Source organism: Lolium perenne, chromosome 3 (genome assembly GCF_019359855.2).
Source record: "Lolium perenne isolate Kyuss_39 chromosome 3, Kyuss_2.0, whole genome shotgun sequence".
Taxonomy (NCBI): Eukaryota; Viridiplantae; Streptophyta; class Magnoliopsida; order Poales; family Poaceae; genus Lolium; species Lolium perenne.
This window is the reverse complement of record NC_067246.2, coordinates 152,219,820-152,236,604: the sequence shown is the minus strand read 5'-3', so window position 1 is coordinate 152,236,604 and position 16,785 is coordinate 152,219,820.

Genomic DNA, 16,785 nt, shown 5'->3' with positions numbered 1-16,785 from the left:
GTGTTTGCTTCTTGAGATGGAGAGAAATAGGTGAACTGACTCAACATTGAAAGTAGAAGAATGGTCCTCCATAGAGGAAAAGCATCGATTGCTATATTTGTGCTAGAGCTTTGATTTTGAAAACATGAAACAATTTTGTCAACGGTAGTAATAAAGCATATGCATCATGTAAATTATATCTTATAAGTTGCAAGCCTCATGCATAGTGTACTAATAGTGCCCGCACCTTGTCCTAATTAGCTTGGACTACCGGATCATCACAATGCACTGTTTTAACCAAGTGTCACAAAGGGGTACCTCTATGCCGCCTGTACAAAGGTCTAAGGAGAAAGCTCGCATTGGATTTCTCGCTATTGATTATTCTTCAACTTAGACATCCATACCGGGACAACATAGACAACAGATAATGGACTCCTCTTTTATGCATAAGCATGTAACAACAATTAATAATTTTCTCATTTGAGATTGAGGATGTATGTCCAAAACTGAAACTTCCACCATGGATCATGGATTTAGTTAGCGGCCCAATGTTCTTCTCTAACAATATGCATGCTTAACCATAAGGTGGTAGATCTCTCTTACTTCAGACAAGACGGACATGCATAGCAACTCACATGAAATTCAACAATGAATAGTTGATGGCGTCCCCAGTGAACATGGTTATCGCACAACAAGCAACTTAATAAGAGATAAAGTGCATAATTACATATTCAATACCACAATAGTTTTTAAGCTATTTGTCCCATGAGCTATATATTGCAAAGGTGAATGATGGAATTTTAAAGGTAGCACTCAAGCAATTTACTTTGGAATGGCGGAAAATACCATGTAGTAGGTAGGTATGGTGGACACAAATGGCATAGTAGTTGGCTCAAGTATTTTGGATGCATGAGAAGTAGTCCCTCTCGATACAAGGTTTAGGCTAGCAAGGCTATTTGAAACAAACACAAGGATGAACCGGTGCAGCAAAACTCACATAAAAGACATATTGAAAACATTATAAGACTCTACACCGTCTTCCTTGTTGTTCAAACTCAATACTAGAAATTATCTAGACCTTAGAGAAACCAAATATGCAAACCAAATTTTAGCATGCTCTATGTATTTCTTCATTAATGGGTGCAAAGCATATGATGCAAGAGCTTAATCATGAGCACAACAATTGCCAAGTATCACATTACCCAAGACATTTATAGCAATTACTACATGTATCATTTTCCAATTCCAACCATATAACAATTTAACGAAGGAGAAACTTCGCCATGAATACTATGAGTAGAAACCAAGGACATACTTGTCCATATGCTACAGCGGAGCGTGTCTCTCTCCCATAAAGTGAATGCTAGGATCCATTTTATTCAAACAAAACAAAAACAAAAACAAACCGACGCTCCGAGAAAAGCACATAAGATGTGATGGAATAAAAATATAGTTTCAGGGGAGGAACCTGATAATGTTGTCGATGAAGAAGGGGATGCCTTGGGCATCCCCAAGCTTAGACGCTTGAGTCTTCTTGATGTATGCAGGGGTGAACCACCGGGGCATCCCCAAGCTTAGAGCTTTCACTCTCCTTGATCATGTTGCATCATACTCCTCTCTTGATCCTTGAAAACTTCCTCCACACCAAACTCGAAACAACTCATTAGAGGGTTAGTGCACAATAAAAATTAACATATTCAGAGGTGACACAATCATTCTTAACACTTCTGGACATTGCATAATGCTACTGGACATTAGTGGATCAAAGAAATTCATCCAACATAGCAAAAGAGGCAATGCGAAATAAAAGGCAGAATCTGTCAAAACAGAACAGTTCGTATTGACGAATTTTAAAATGGCACCAGACTTGCTCAAATGAAAATGCTCAAATTGAATGAAAGTTGCGTACATATCTGAGGATCATGCACGTAAATTGGCTTAATTTTCTGAGCTACCTACAGGGAGGTAGACCCAGATTCGTGACAGCAAAGAAATCTGGAACTGCGCAGTAATCCAAATCTAGTACTTACTTTTCTATCAAAGACTTTACTTGGCACAACAAAACACAAAACTAAGATAAGGAGAGGTTGCTACAGTAGTAAACAACTTCCAAGACACAAAAAAAAAACAAAGTACTGTAGTAAAATAACACATGGGTTATCTCCCAAGAAGTTCTTTCTTTATAGCCATTAAGATGGGCTGTAACACCCCAAATTTCAATGAAAAGAAAGTTAGAGAATTCCAGAAAGCAAAATTTCAAACCAACAAAAACTTTGCTTTTGCATATAGTACCATGCATAGGACTTGTGCATTTGAGTGATATGCCATGATGATTGTTATTACTTGTATTGTGATGGGCTCTAAAACCCTAGAGTGATCATATGAAGATCACCAACCAAATAAATCAAAGAGGAAGAAAATCCAATAAAAGGCAAAACCCTAAAAACCCTCACATATGCCCTATGGCATTTTTATAAATTTTGACCCTAGACCTATTTGGTCTTCACCATTAGTGGAATAATGTTATTAAACACTTATTACAACTTTTGGAACCAGGGTTGCACAATTCAAATGAATTTCAAACACTTTTCCCACTCACATGTGATGATGACCAAATCTGCCAATTTTAGTCTGATCACCACTTTGAGCCCCTGCAATTCAATCTTCCCAAACCAATCTTTGCTAACTCTTTGCACCATTTCAAAGTCAACATCAAGGTGAACAACTTTGATGAAGACCACCCTGCCAAATTCATCTTGGATCACTAGCTATGCTCATCCAAAGTATTGACTTTTTAACATTGTCAACAATCTCCACTTAGCCATTTTGGCCAAATTTTGAAATCTAATTTTTCCACCACCACCTCAATTCATCTCTGGTCAATTACAACTTATCTCAACCTTCACATATCACAAACTTTCACCTTTTGAACTTTTTCCAATTTGGATAATTTTGCATTTTCCAAAATTGGGCACTATTTGCAACTATTGCAAATAGTGATCTACCTCATCCAAATTTAAACCAAAGCTATCCTACAATGCTCCCTGGTCCCCTTAAACCCTAAATAAAGCATAGTGGAGCTAAGGAGGGAGAGAGAGCAAGCATGGCATGGCCATGCCGGCCACATGCCGGCCATGCCGCACCACCCCCTCTCCCCTTGCTTCCCCAACCCTGGCCCCTGCGCCACCGTGTGCCACCACCTCTCCTACGCCACCCTAGCCCAGCCCTGGTCGAGGAGGAGCTCGACAACGCCGAGACCAGCACGCGTCCATGGCGCCCTGGACGCCGCGCATGTCGCGCGTGTGCACGCCGCGGGCACACACTGGCCACGCACCGCGCCATCACCACGAGCACGCCCTGGACTCGCTGACCAGCCGTTGAGCATCGCCGCGTCGCCACGCAGCCACCAGACATGCCCTCGACCCCGACCCGTGCCCGCCGTCGCCGGAGACGACAACGCGATCCCGCGACCAACACGGCAGACACGGAAGCAATGCGACCAATTTAGCCACCGCCCGACCCCGCTGTCGCCGCCAATAGCGTCGCCAGGAGCCGTAGAACACTGCCACCACCTCGCCTAGCTCGATCGCTTGCCGGAGAAGCCGCGCCATGGTCGACTTCTTCACGGCCACGCCGCACCCTTGGCCAGCTATAAATACAGCGTTCCCTGGACGAAGTTGAGCACACCATCTCGTTCACCATCCTCCACTGCTTCTCCTCCACCCAACCACTCACTCGATTGTCGCCGGAGTTGCTTCAATTTGAAGATCGGAGCCCGCCAGTACCGCACCTCGCCGCCGTCGATTGGAGCCGATCCAGGAATCGCCGCCGGTACCAGGAGAACCGCCGTCGTCCACATCGACATCACGCACACTGCCAGCCACCGCGGGAGCCCTAGTTAGCTCTCCCACCCCCTAGGCTCGCTGCCCGAACCTCTGCTTCTCGCCGGAGAAGACGACGACTGTGCGCCGTTGGATTGCCTTCTAATCCAACGCGCCACGTCGCTCGTACCGTTTCGGGTTTTAAACGCCGCTGACATGCGGGACCCCCCTGTCAGGCAGCCCACGCGGGCACAGACGCGTGGTGGGCTGAGGTGGGCCGTTTTATTTCAAATCGGCCCAGCTTCGTTTTCCCGCCAGCCTGTTTAATTCAAATTCGTTTTAAACATTTTCCAAACAATCCAATACTGCCCAAACTTTGAAATTCAACCATTTCAAATTGGCTAAACCAAATTTAGTGAATTTGACATTGTTAGAATGCCACTGAAATTCTCTATCCAATGCCACTGGCCTCATGGTCAATCTCTTTGTAGAATTAATGTGACAAAAATAACAAGCCAGGGACTTTTCCCTATTCAAATAATTCTTAAAAATCAACCAAAATATATATTAAGTAAATTCCAACTCTAATAGCTCACATTTGACTTACACTAATTGTTTATGCAATAAAATGGTGTGGTCACTTTGCATGATCATGCCATGGTTTTGTGAATGGATATTTTGACTAGTTTAACTAGTTGATATTGTCCAAAACTATTAGAATTAAATTGTGTGAAGTATTACACTTCATTTAAACTTGTCTCACATGAATTCATGGGATGTTTGGACCCCTGGTTCCAAACTCTCTTATATGAATTTCTTGAGATTTAAATCAAATGTAGTGTTATTTAAATGGTATGAGGTGTTCCACCTCATTTAAATCATTCTACCAAATGATGATGATGATGAACTTTTGATTTAGGTCAATATGAGTTCATCCATGATTGTTGGAGAAATTAAATCTTAAGAAGATTTCAATGAGAGGAAATTATTTCTCAAGAACCCTATGGAAACTATCATCTACATTTGGAATACACATTCTACTTAAATCCCACAACCCATGCACCCTAGTTTATTTATGTGTGTGCATAGAGTAGTTTGTGTGTTTATTTGTGATGTGTGGAATAGCCATTGAATTAGTGAGTAATTATACTCGTATTCAAATTTAGACGGTAGCACCGGAGAGTACGCTCAAGAAGAAGGTTGCTACCAGGAGGAGGAAGAGGAACAGTTTGAAAACTACCAAGGCAAGCCAAATTACTATGCAAGCTAATATTCTTGCAAGGTGCAAAGCCCCTTGGGGCAAGGCACCATGTTTCTTATCTTTGATTATGAGAACCCATCCCAAGTTTTTACTCTACAAGTTTACTTGTTTTCTAAAAGAGTTACTTTTATAGTTAACTTTGGTCAAAATACATTTTGGATACTAGAGTAGTGAGTTAGTCTCTTCCAAGCAAGGCAGGATAGCACCCCTCATGAATTAGAGCTAGTGCTAATAAACTAAATTCGACTACTCTAGATGGGAGACTTGTGATTTTGAAAGGATTTTGAAACCTTGGAATGAAGATGCATTCCATTGAATGATTTTTGAAGGTGAATATGACCAAGAGAAGATGGTGATTTTTGATAAAACATGATGTTGGTTGGAATGCGATACCTTTCCAATTCTCAAGTACCCCCACAATACCTGATTATGGGTAGGGCTTAACTGGAAGTTTATGCGTCTTAGTATGGGTTCCCTCTAAACAAGCGTCATCGGGGTTATGCCGAAAGCTGCCTCTACCACAAAAGAAACGATACGATATGATGCGAAATGAGGTGAATGTCCGGCCCAAGCCTCGTGCAGTTCCCAAAGTTGACAGCTTGGTCTTCACCGGGAGGCCAAGCTCATGGGGAGAGGTGCTCATACTAGGGTTCGTAAGTGAAAGGTTATGGTTGATGATCCGCGTATCGTGTTACGATTATTCGGGAAATCCCGACGGATGAAATCAAATGTTGTGGCACAAGTGTGCAACCTCGCAGAGTGTAAACCTATTCGAATAGCCGCGTCCACGGTTACGGACGGTTGGAAAGGCCATACAGCTCGATGTCATATCTTTGAAAATGAAGTTGAAAAGGTTGATGGTGAAATGACTTGTGGTGACTTGACTTGAAATCACCACTTGAATGGTGGGGATGACACTCGTGTTCCCACTTGAGTTAGTTAGCACTTGAGTAAGCTTTTCTCAAAACTTTGTGAACTAAAACTAGCTTTATGCAAATAAACTAGAGCTTAGCAAACCCTACTAGAATGTCTTGCACTTCCATTAGTTTGAGTTTGCGAGTACTCAACGTACTCACGGCTTTGTCCCTGGCTATTCCAATGGCCAGAGTATGAAGATGAACACGGAGATGACCAGCAGGACGCCTACGACAACTAAGCGCCTTCCGACGTCAAGCGTTGGCCTGTGGACTAGAGAGTCCTTGTATCTTACGCTTCCGCTATGTTGAACTATGAACTTGTGTTTGTTCGTTGATCAATAGATCAACTATTCGTGTAATATGGATCATGTGATTCCAATTTGTAAGACTTATGGTTTGTAATGAATGATGACTGTGATACTTAACTATTATGCCTCGCAACAACAATATTCCTGGGATTGCGATGTATGACATAATAGGCATTCGGACTTAAAAATCCGGGTGTTGACAAGTTGGTATCAGAGCCATTGTTTGACCTTAGAAGACCTTAGTTAGAATGGGCGTTCTGAAAAATTTAACTTTGAAATCAAAGGAAAGAACTTATTTGTGAAAACTTACTACACTCTTGTCTTGAGACTTTGCCAAAATTTGGGGAATCATGTTCTATCTTATTTGAATCAACTTAAAAATTTGCCACACTTTGCACTCTCTAACTTACTCATCCAATTCTCTTTCAGATGGAGCCGAATGAACCCCTCAACACCAAGTTTTATCAGCTTGGAAACGGAGGAAGCTTGATCTTCGAGCATGACCTCGACTCCCTGTCGGATCACCTTGGCCGCCCACACCCCGAGTTTCACGGGATTCAGGTGGACGACCAGCCGGGAGGGGAGCTGCAGTGGATTATCACTGCCGACTTGAGGGGCAAGTTGGAGCCTCCCACCTCGGAGAGGATCCTTTTCTCTTTCAGGGAAAGCAACTGGCTCGACGGGCTTGCACGTGCTCTTCAAGAAGCACTTGCTCGTCTGTGCGGACAGAATACCGAAGCCCTTCGTGAGGAACGCTTTGCGCATCTCGCACGGCGTAACTCTGACGGAAGACCCATGGATGTGCCGCTGCACCCCGCCTGAGGCACCATGTGGATCACTTGGACTTCATGCTCTACCGGACTCGGAGGGACCTAGACGCCTCGCGCTTACGCGAACCAGACCCATGCTCACATCTTCGAGCTGGGTGTGGCGCTCAAGCTACTCAACAAAGACCGCAGGCCTTCGCCAGCAGCGTGCCAAGAAGGACGCTACGATTCGCCGCCTTCGCGACCGGATCACGTCACTCGAGGCCACTGTCAAGGCCCAGGAGGATCAGATTCTTCAGCTGGAGGAGGACGATGGAGGCATCGACATCCGAGGAGGAGACGCCTTTCTGAGCGATGACGATGACTTTGAGGAGGACGAGAACACCGAGGAGGAGGACTACGAGTTCCTGGAGGCCGGACAGATGACTACGTCCCGATCGATATCGATGATGAGGAGTAGTTGCACTAGTCTCACTTATAGTAGGTGTGAGTTGTATCCCGTCCTTTGTATCGTAGCATGAGAATGGTTCTTAAAACCATTGGAGTATGTGTAGTTTGTACTATGTGTTGCATGAATGAATGAATGTTATGTTTGTCATGAAAAGATTACCAGTTTTCGAATGTTTTTCAAACTTAACCAAAATGAACCATAGAATGTTCCCTCTTATCTCATGATCTTCTATATCTTCAGATGGCCCCTCCGAATCGCACCAACGACGCGATGATGCAACTTCTGCAAACCCTGCTGCACCGGGAAACCGAGAGAGCCGAGCGACAAGCCAACATCATCGCCTTGCGTAACATCGCCAACCAAGGCCATGGAAATCATGACCACCCCGGATCCAAGCTCAAGAACTTCCAACACCAACCCTCCGGTGTTTAGCAAGACCGAGGAGCCCCTCGACGCCGACGATTGGCTCCAGACTATGGAGAACAATCTGGAAGTAGCTGGAGTGGAAGCCAACGAGAAGGTGTTGTTCGCCACTCACTACCTCGCTGGACCAGCTCGCGCTTGGTGGACAAGTACCCGTGCCATGAACGGAGGTCAATTCATGACTTGGGAGGATTTCAAACTCAAGTTCAGCAAGTACCATGTACCCCCGGGTCTTATCAAGAAGATGAGGGATGAATTCCGTGAGCTGAAACAAGGTCGCATGACGGTGGTTGAGTACCGCGACAAGTTTCTCACTTTGTCAAGGTATGCCCCTGATGAGACTGACACCGTTGAGAAGAGGAAGGAGAGATTCCTGAACGGACTGCATGATGAGATGCAGACTGTCCTCGTCAACATCCCCTTCGCCGACCTCGAAGCCCTTGTTGACTCCGCCATCCAGATGGAGGGCAAGTTAAACCAAGCCAATGAGAACCGCAAGCGCCGCATGGCAAATCAGAGTGGATCAAGCCACCCCCAAAAGTTTCGCCCTAGCTCAAGCGGAGGATTCCCTCCGAGACACAACAAACCCCCGATGCAGAACTCTCGCCCCGGTTATCAGAACCGGAGTGGAGGAAACCCCAAGCCAGGAGGCTACAACAACAACAACTACAACCGCGCTCCACCCCGAGCCCCGAACACCACCAACACCAACACCAACACCAACCCCAGAACCGGGAGCAATGCCATTCCCGTTGCGAACAAGCAGGACAAGAGCACTATCACTTGTTATGAGTGTGGTGTAGTGGGGCACTACTCCAACGAGTGTCCCAAGCGTCTTGCCAAGCTCGCCGGCAACACCGCTGCTCCTGCTCAGCAGCAACGCCGTGTCTCCACCGGCAAGAAGTTCGCTCCCAACAACCCCAACAACCGCAACGGCCGCCTCTACCACATGAACGCCGAAGAAGCCCAGGAAGCACCAGATGTGGTACTGGGTATGTTTTCTGCCAACCACACCCCTGCTAGAGTGTTGTTTGATTCCGGAGCATCGCATTCCTTTGTCACCGAAGATTTTGCATCAACAAGTAAAATTCAACCCCTCAGTTTGAAGCATGTTATGATAGTTCAAATCCCGGATCAACCACCAAAGCCGTAAAATTTTGCAAAAATGTGCCTATCAAAATCCATGATGTTGATTTCTTTGCAAATCTCATCATACTTGGAACCAAAGGTTTGGAAGTTGTCCTAGGAATGGACTGGATGTCCAAGCACAATGGATTGATAGACTGCGCCAAGAAAGCCATAACCATGACTAGCAGCACCGGTATCGTAGTTGAGCACGTCTCTGAAAAACTACCCGTAAAATTTACCTCGCAACCACAGTGTATCCAAGCCAACTCTGGATCAAATCAGGGTCGTTTGTCGCTACCCTGATGTGTTCCCGGATGATCTACCCGGTATGCCCCCGGACCGGGATATCGAGTTTATCATCGAGTTAATCCCTGAATCGGACCCATCGCCTGCAGAGCCTACAGCATGAACGCAGCCGAGCTTGTGGAGCTGAAGAAACAAATAGATGACATGTTAGCCAAAGGTTTGATTAGACCAAGTGCATCCCCCTGGAGATCCCCCGTCTTGTTTGTTGACAAGAAGGATGGTGCAAATCGTTTATGCACAGACTATCGTAAGCTTAACGATGTCACCATCAAAAACAAATACCCCTTACCCAAGATCGAAGACTTGTTTGACCAACTCACCGGATCCCGAGTTTTCTCGAAGATTGATCTTAGAACTGGATACCACCAATCAAGATCCGAGCCACCGACATTCCAAAAACTGCCTTTACCACCAGATATGGGTTGTATGAGTACAACGTCATGACGTTTGGATTGACCAATGCCCCGCTTATTTCATGAATCTCATGAATAAGATCTTCATGAACTTCTTGGACAAATTTGTCGTTGTTCTCATCGACGACATTCTGGTCTACTCCAAGTCCGAAGAGGAACATGAACAGCATTTGGAAATTGTTCTAGAAACCCTTAGACAAGACCAGCTTGTACGCCAAGTTTAGCAAGTGTGAGTTTTGGCTGGAAGAAGTTGGATTCCTCGGACACATCTTGTCTGCAGGAGGAATTGCCGTAGATCCCGCCAAGATCAAAACTGTTATGGAATGAAAAGCCCCAACCACACAAACCGAGGTCCGTGCTTTTCTTGGATTAGCCGGATATTACCGCAGATTTGTAGAAGGTTTCGAGCATCGCTCGACCAATGACCCAACTGCTGAAAAAGGACAGAAAGTTTGAGTGGACCGACAAGTGTGAAGAGAGCTTTCAACAGCTCAAGAGTAGACCGACAACAGCCCCAATCCCGATCATGCCGTATATCGCTAAGCCCTTCGACGTATATTGCGACGCTCCAAGATCGGACTTGGATGCGTGCTTATGCAAGAAGGAAAGGTTGTATCCTACCTTTCTAGACAACTCAAGCAACATGAGCAGAACTACCCAACCCACGACCTCGAACTTGCAGCCGTGGTCTTAGCCCTGAAAGTTTGGCGTCATTACCTTATGGGTAATAGATGCGAGATCTACTCCGACCACAAAAGCCTCAAATATATATTCACCCGTAAGGAGTTGAACATGAGACAACGCCGATGGATCGAATTGATCAAGGATTACGACATGGAGATTCACTACCACCCCGGCAAGGCCAATGTGGTAGCGGATGCTTTGAGTCGATCGCCGTGCCGCTTGAACTCCATGCTCGCAACCGAACAGCCCAGCTTTGCACCAAGAGTTTGAACAGTTCAGACTTGAACTTGTAAGTGAAGGATTCCTAGCCAAAGCATCGAACCGCAACCCACCTTGATTGGTCAGATCAAGGAAGCCCGTAAGGACAACGCTAGCATTGAGGGAATCAAGAAACAGATAGTCACAGGAAAAGCCCCGGATTCACCATTGACGGCCGGAGTGCTTTGGTACAAAGAACGTCTCTGCGTACCATCGGACTCTGACTTGAAACAAGTCATCCTTGCAAGAAGCCCATGACACCCTTTATTCAATCCACCCCGGAGGTACCAAGATGTACCAGGACCTGAAAGAACAATTTTGGTGGCACGGAATGAAGAGAGAGATAGGTAGCTATATCGCTAAGTGTGACATCTGTCAAAGAGTTAAGGCAGAACACCAAAGACCCGCTGGACTGTTGCAACCCCTTCAGATTCCGGAATGGAAATGGGACTCCGTAGGAATGGACTTTATCACCGGACTGCCCAAATCTAGCAAAGGCAATGATTCCATATGGGTAGTGGTCGATAGATTGACCAAAGTCGCCCATTTCATCGCCGTCAAAACCACCTATCAAGGCCCCAAGTTAGCTGAACTCTACATCTCCAGAATTGTCGCTTTGCATGGAACCCCCAAATCAATAGTGTCAGATAGAGGATCACAGTTTACCTCAAGGTTCTGGCAGAAGGTGCATGAAGGACTAGGCACTCGCCTAAATTTCAGCACCGCCTATCACCCGCAGACCGACGGACAGACCGAGAGAGTAAACCAGATACTGGAAGACATGCTTAGAGCATGCGTACTGGACTACGGATCCAAGTGGGAAGACCGCCTACCTTACGCCGAATTCTCATACAACAATAGTTACCAAGCCAGCCTCGAGATGGCCCCCTTTGAAGCCTTGTACGGAAGGAAGTGCCGTACTTCGAACTGGTCGGAAGTCGGAGAGAGTCAAGTGTTCGGCCCGGATGTTCTTCGTGAAGCCGAAGAGAAGGTTCACAAGATCCGCGAGTACCTCAAGACTGCGCAATCCAGGCAGAAGAGCTACGCCGACAAGAGACGTCGTGAGATGACCTTTGAGATCGGAGACTTCGCCTATCTTAAAGTATCCCCCTTGAAAGGGATGCAAAGGTTTCAGCTGAAAGGAAAGCTTGCACCTCGCTATGTGGGACCTTTCCAAGTCCTCACCACGAGGTGAAGTATCTTATCAACTGGAGTTGCCTGAAGAAATGTCGGCTGTGCACGACATTTTTCACATCTCACTTCTCCGGAAATGTCTTGAAGTCCCTGAGAAGACCGAAGTGTTCAAGAACATCGATCACCGATCGGTGGATATCAACCAGGATCTGACTTACCGCGAAGTGCCGATTCGCATCCTAGAAGAAGCTTACAGAACCACCCGCACCAGAAGCATCAAGTTTCTGAAGATCCAATGGAGCAATCATACAGAGGATGAAGCCACCTGGGAACGCGAAGATTTCATGAAGAAGGAATACCCAGATCTCTTTAGTACCTAACTTTCTTTTCGATCTCGGGACGAGATCTTTTGTAAGGGGGAAGGGTTTGTAACACCCCAAATTTCAATGAAAAGAAAGTTAGAGAATTCCAGAAAGCAAAATTTCAAACCAACAAAAACTTTGCTTTTGCATATAGTACCATGCATAGGACTTGTGCATTTGAGTGATATGCCATGATGATTGTTATTACTTGTATTGTGATGGGCTCTAAAACCCTAGAGTGATCATATGAAGATCACCAACCAAATAAATCAAAGAGGAAGAAAATCCAATAAAAGGCAAAACCCTAAAAACCCTCACATATGCCCTATGGCATTTTTATAAATTTTGACCCTAGACCTATTTGGTCTTCACCATTAGTGGAATAATGTTATTAAACACTTATTACAACTTTTGGAACCAGGGTTGCACAATTCAAATGAATTTCAAACACTTTTCCCACTCACATGTGATGATGACCAAATCTGCCAATTTTAGTCTGATCACCACTTTGAGCCCCTGCAATTCAATCTTCCCAAACCAATCTTTGCTAACTCTTTGCACCATTTCAAAGTCAACATCAAGGTGAACAACTTTGATGAAGACCACCCTGCCAAATTCATCTTGGATCACTAGCTATGCTCATCCAAAGTATTGACTTTTTAACATTGTCAACAATCTCCACTTAGCCATTTTGGCCAAATTTTGAAATCTAATTTTTCCACCACCACCTCAATTCATCTCTGGTCAATTACAACTTATCTCAACCTTCACATATCACAAACTTTCACCTTTTGAACTTTTTCCAATTTGGATAATTTTGCATTTTCCAAAATTGGGCACTATTTGCAACTATTGCAAATAGTGATCTACCTCATCCAAATTTAAACCAAAGCTATCCTACAATGCTCCCTGGTCCCCTTAAACCCTAAATAAAGCATAGTGGAGCTAAGGAGGGAGAGAGAGCAAGCATGGCATGGCCATGCCGGCCACATGCCGGCCATGCCGCACCACCCCCTCTCCCCTTGCTTCCCCAACCCTGGCCCCTGCGCCACCGTGTGCCACCACCTCTCCTACGCCACCCTAGCCCAGCCCTGGTCGAGGAGGAGCTCGACAACGCCGAGACCAACACGCGTCCATGGCGCCCGGACGCCGCCGCGCATGTCGCGCGTGTGCACGCCGCGGGCACACACTGGCCACGCACCGCGCCATCACCACGAGCACGCCCTGGACTCGCTGACCAGCCGTTGAGCATCGCCGCGTCGCCACGCAGCCACCAGACATGCCCTCGACCCCGACCCGTGCCCGCCGTCGCCGGAGACGACAACGCGATCCCGCGACCAACACGGCAGACACGGAAGCAATGCGACCAATTTAGCCACCGCCCGACCCCGCCGTGCCGCCGCCAATAGCGTCGCCAGAGCCGTAGAACACTGCCACCACCTCGCCTAGCTCGATCGCTTGCCGGAGAAGCCGCGCCATGGTCGACTTCTTCACGGCCACGCCGCACCCTTGGCCAGCTATAAATACAGCGTTCCCTGGACGAAGTTGAGCACACCATCTCGTTCACCATCCTCCACCGCTTCTCCTCCACCCAACCACTCACTCGATTGTCGCCGGAGTTGCTTCAATTTGAAGATCGGAGCCCGCCAGCACCGCACCTCGCCGCCGTCGATTGAGCCGATCCAGAGTCGCCGCCGGTACCAGGAGAACCGCCGTCGTCCACATCGACATCACGCACACTGCCAGCCACCGCGGGAGCCCTGGTTAGCTCTCCCACCCCCTAGGCTCGCCGCCCGAACCTCTGCTTCTCGCCGGAGAAGACGACGACCGTGCGCCGTTGGATTGCCTTCTAATCCAACGCGCCACGTCGCTCGTACCGTTTCGGGTTTTAAACGCCGCTGACATGCGGGACCCCCCTGTCAGGCAGCCCACGCGGGCACAGACGCGTGGTGGGCTGAGGTGGGCCGTTTTATTTCAAATCGGCCCAGCTTCGTTTTCCCGCCAGCCTGTTTAATTCAAATTCGTTTTAAACATTTTCCAAACAATCCAATACTGCCCAAACTTTGAAATTCAACCATTTCAAATTGGCTAAACCAAATTTAGTGAATTTGACATTGTTAGAATGCCACTGAAATTCTCTATCCAATGCCACTGGCCTCATGGTCAATCTCTTTGTAGAATTAATGTGACAAAAATAACAAGCCAGGGACTTTTCCCTATTCAAATAATTCTTAAAAATCAACCAAAATATATATTAAGTAAATTCCAACTCTAATAGCTCACATTTGACTTACACTAATTGTTTATGCAATAAAATGGTGTGGTCACTTTGCATGATCATGCCATGGTTTTGCGAATGGATATTTTGACTAGTTTAACTAGTTGATATTGTCCAAAACTATTAGAATTAAATTGTGTGAAGTATTACACTTCATTTAAACTTGTCTCACATGAATTCATGGGATGTTTGGACCCCTGGTTCCAAACTCTCTTATATGAATTTCTTGAGATTTAAATCAAATGTAGTGTTATTTAAATGGTATGAGGTGTTCCACCTCATTTAAATCATTCTACCAAATGATGATGATGATGAACTTTTGATTTAGGTCAATATGAGTTCATCCATGATTGTTGGAGAAATTAAATCTTAAGAAGATTTCAATGAGAGGAAATTATTTCTCAAGAACCCTATGGAAACTATCATCTACATTTGGAATACACATTCTACTTAAATCCCACAACCCATGCACCCTAGTTTATTTATGTGTGTGCATAGAGTAGTTTGTGTGTTTATTTGTGATGTGTGGAATAGCCATTGAATTAGTGAGTAATTATACTCGTATTCAAATTTAGACGGTAGCACCGGAGAGTACGCCGAAGAAGAAGGTTGCTACCAGGAGGAGGAAGAGGAACAGTTTGAAAACTACCAAGGCAAGCCAAATTACTATGCAAGCTAATATTCTTGCAAGGTGCAAAGCCCCTTGGGGCAAGGCACCATGTTTCTTATCTTTGATTATGAGAACCCATCCCAAGTTTTTACTCTACAAGTTTACTTGTTTTCTAAAAGAGTTACTTTTATAGTTAACTTTGGTCAAAATACATTTTGGATACTAGAGTAGTGAGTTAGTCTCTTCCAAGCAAGGCAGGATAGCACCCCTCATGAATTAGAGCTAGTGCTAATAAACTAAATTCGACTACTCTAGATGGGAGACTTGTGATTTTGAAAGGATTTTGAAACCTTGGAATGAAGATGCATTCCATTGAATGATTTTTGAAGGTGAATATGACCAAGAGAAGATGGTGATTTTTGATAAAACATGATGTTGGTTGGAATGCGATACCTTTCCAATTCTCAAGTACCCCCACAATACCTGATTATGGGTAGGGCTTAACTGGAAGTTTATGCGTCTTAGTATGGGTTCCCTCTAAACAAGCGTCATCGGGGTTATGCCGAAAGCTGCCTCTACCACAAAAGAAACGATACGATATGATGCGAAATGAGGTGAATGTCCGGCCCAAGCCCGTGCAGTTCCTGTGCTGATGACAGCTTGGTCTTCACCGGGAGGCCAAGCTCATGGGGAGAGGTGCTCATACTAGGGTTCGTAAGTGAAAGGTTATGGTTGATGATCCGCGCATCGTGTTACGATTATTCGGGAAATCCCGACGGATGAAATCAAATGTTGTGGCACAAGTGTGCAACCTCTGCAGAGTGTAAACCTATTCGAATAGCCGCGTCCACGGTTACGGACGGTTGGAAAGGCCATACAGTTTCCGATGTCATATCTTTGAAAATGAAGTTGAAAAGGTTGATGGTGAAATGACTTGTGGTGACTTGACTTGAAATCACCACTTGAATGGTGGGGATGACACTCGTGTTCCCACTTGAGTTAGTTAGCACTTGAGTAAGCTTTTCTCAAAACTTTGTGAACTAAAACTAGCTTTATGCAAATAAACTAGAGCTTAGCAAACCCTACTAGAATGTCTTGCACTTCCATTAGTTTGAGTTTGCGAGTACTCAACATACTCACGGCTTTGTCCCTGGCTATTCCAATGGCCAGAGTATGAAGATGAACACGGAGATGACCAGCAGGACGCCTACGACAACTAAGCGCCTTCCGACGTCAAGCGTTGGCCTGTGGACTAGAGAGTCCTTGTATCTTACGCTTCCGCTATGTTGAACTATGAACTTGTGTTTGTTCGTTGATCAATAGATCAACTATTCGTGTAATATGGATCATGTGATTCCAATTTGTAAGACTTATGGTTTGTAATGAATGATGACTGTGATACTTAACTATTATGCCTCGCAACAACAATATTCCTGGGATTGCGATGTATGACATAATAGGCATTCGGACTTAAAAATCCGGGTGTTGACATGGGCTCAGCAGTTTTGATGATGCACTCGCAAGAAATAATATTTGAAGCAAAAGAGAGCTTCAAGAGGCAAATTCAAAACACATTTAAGTCTAACATGCTTCCTATGAAGAGGAATCTTGTAAATAAACAAGTTCAAGAAGCATAATGCAACAAGCGTAGAAAGATAAAACAAGTGTAGCTTCAAAAATTTCAG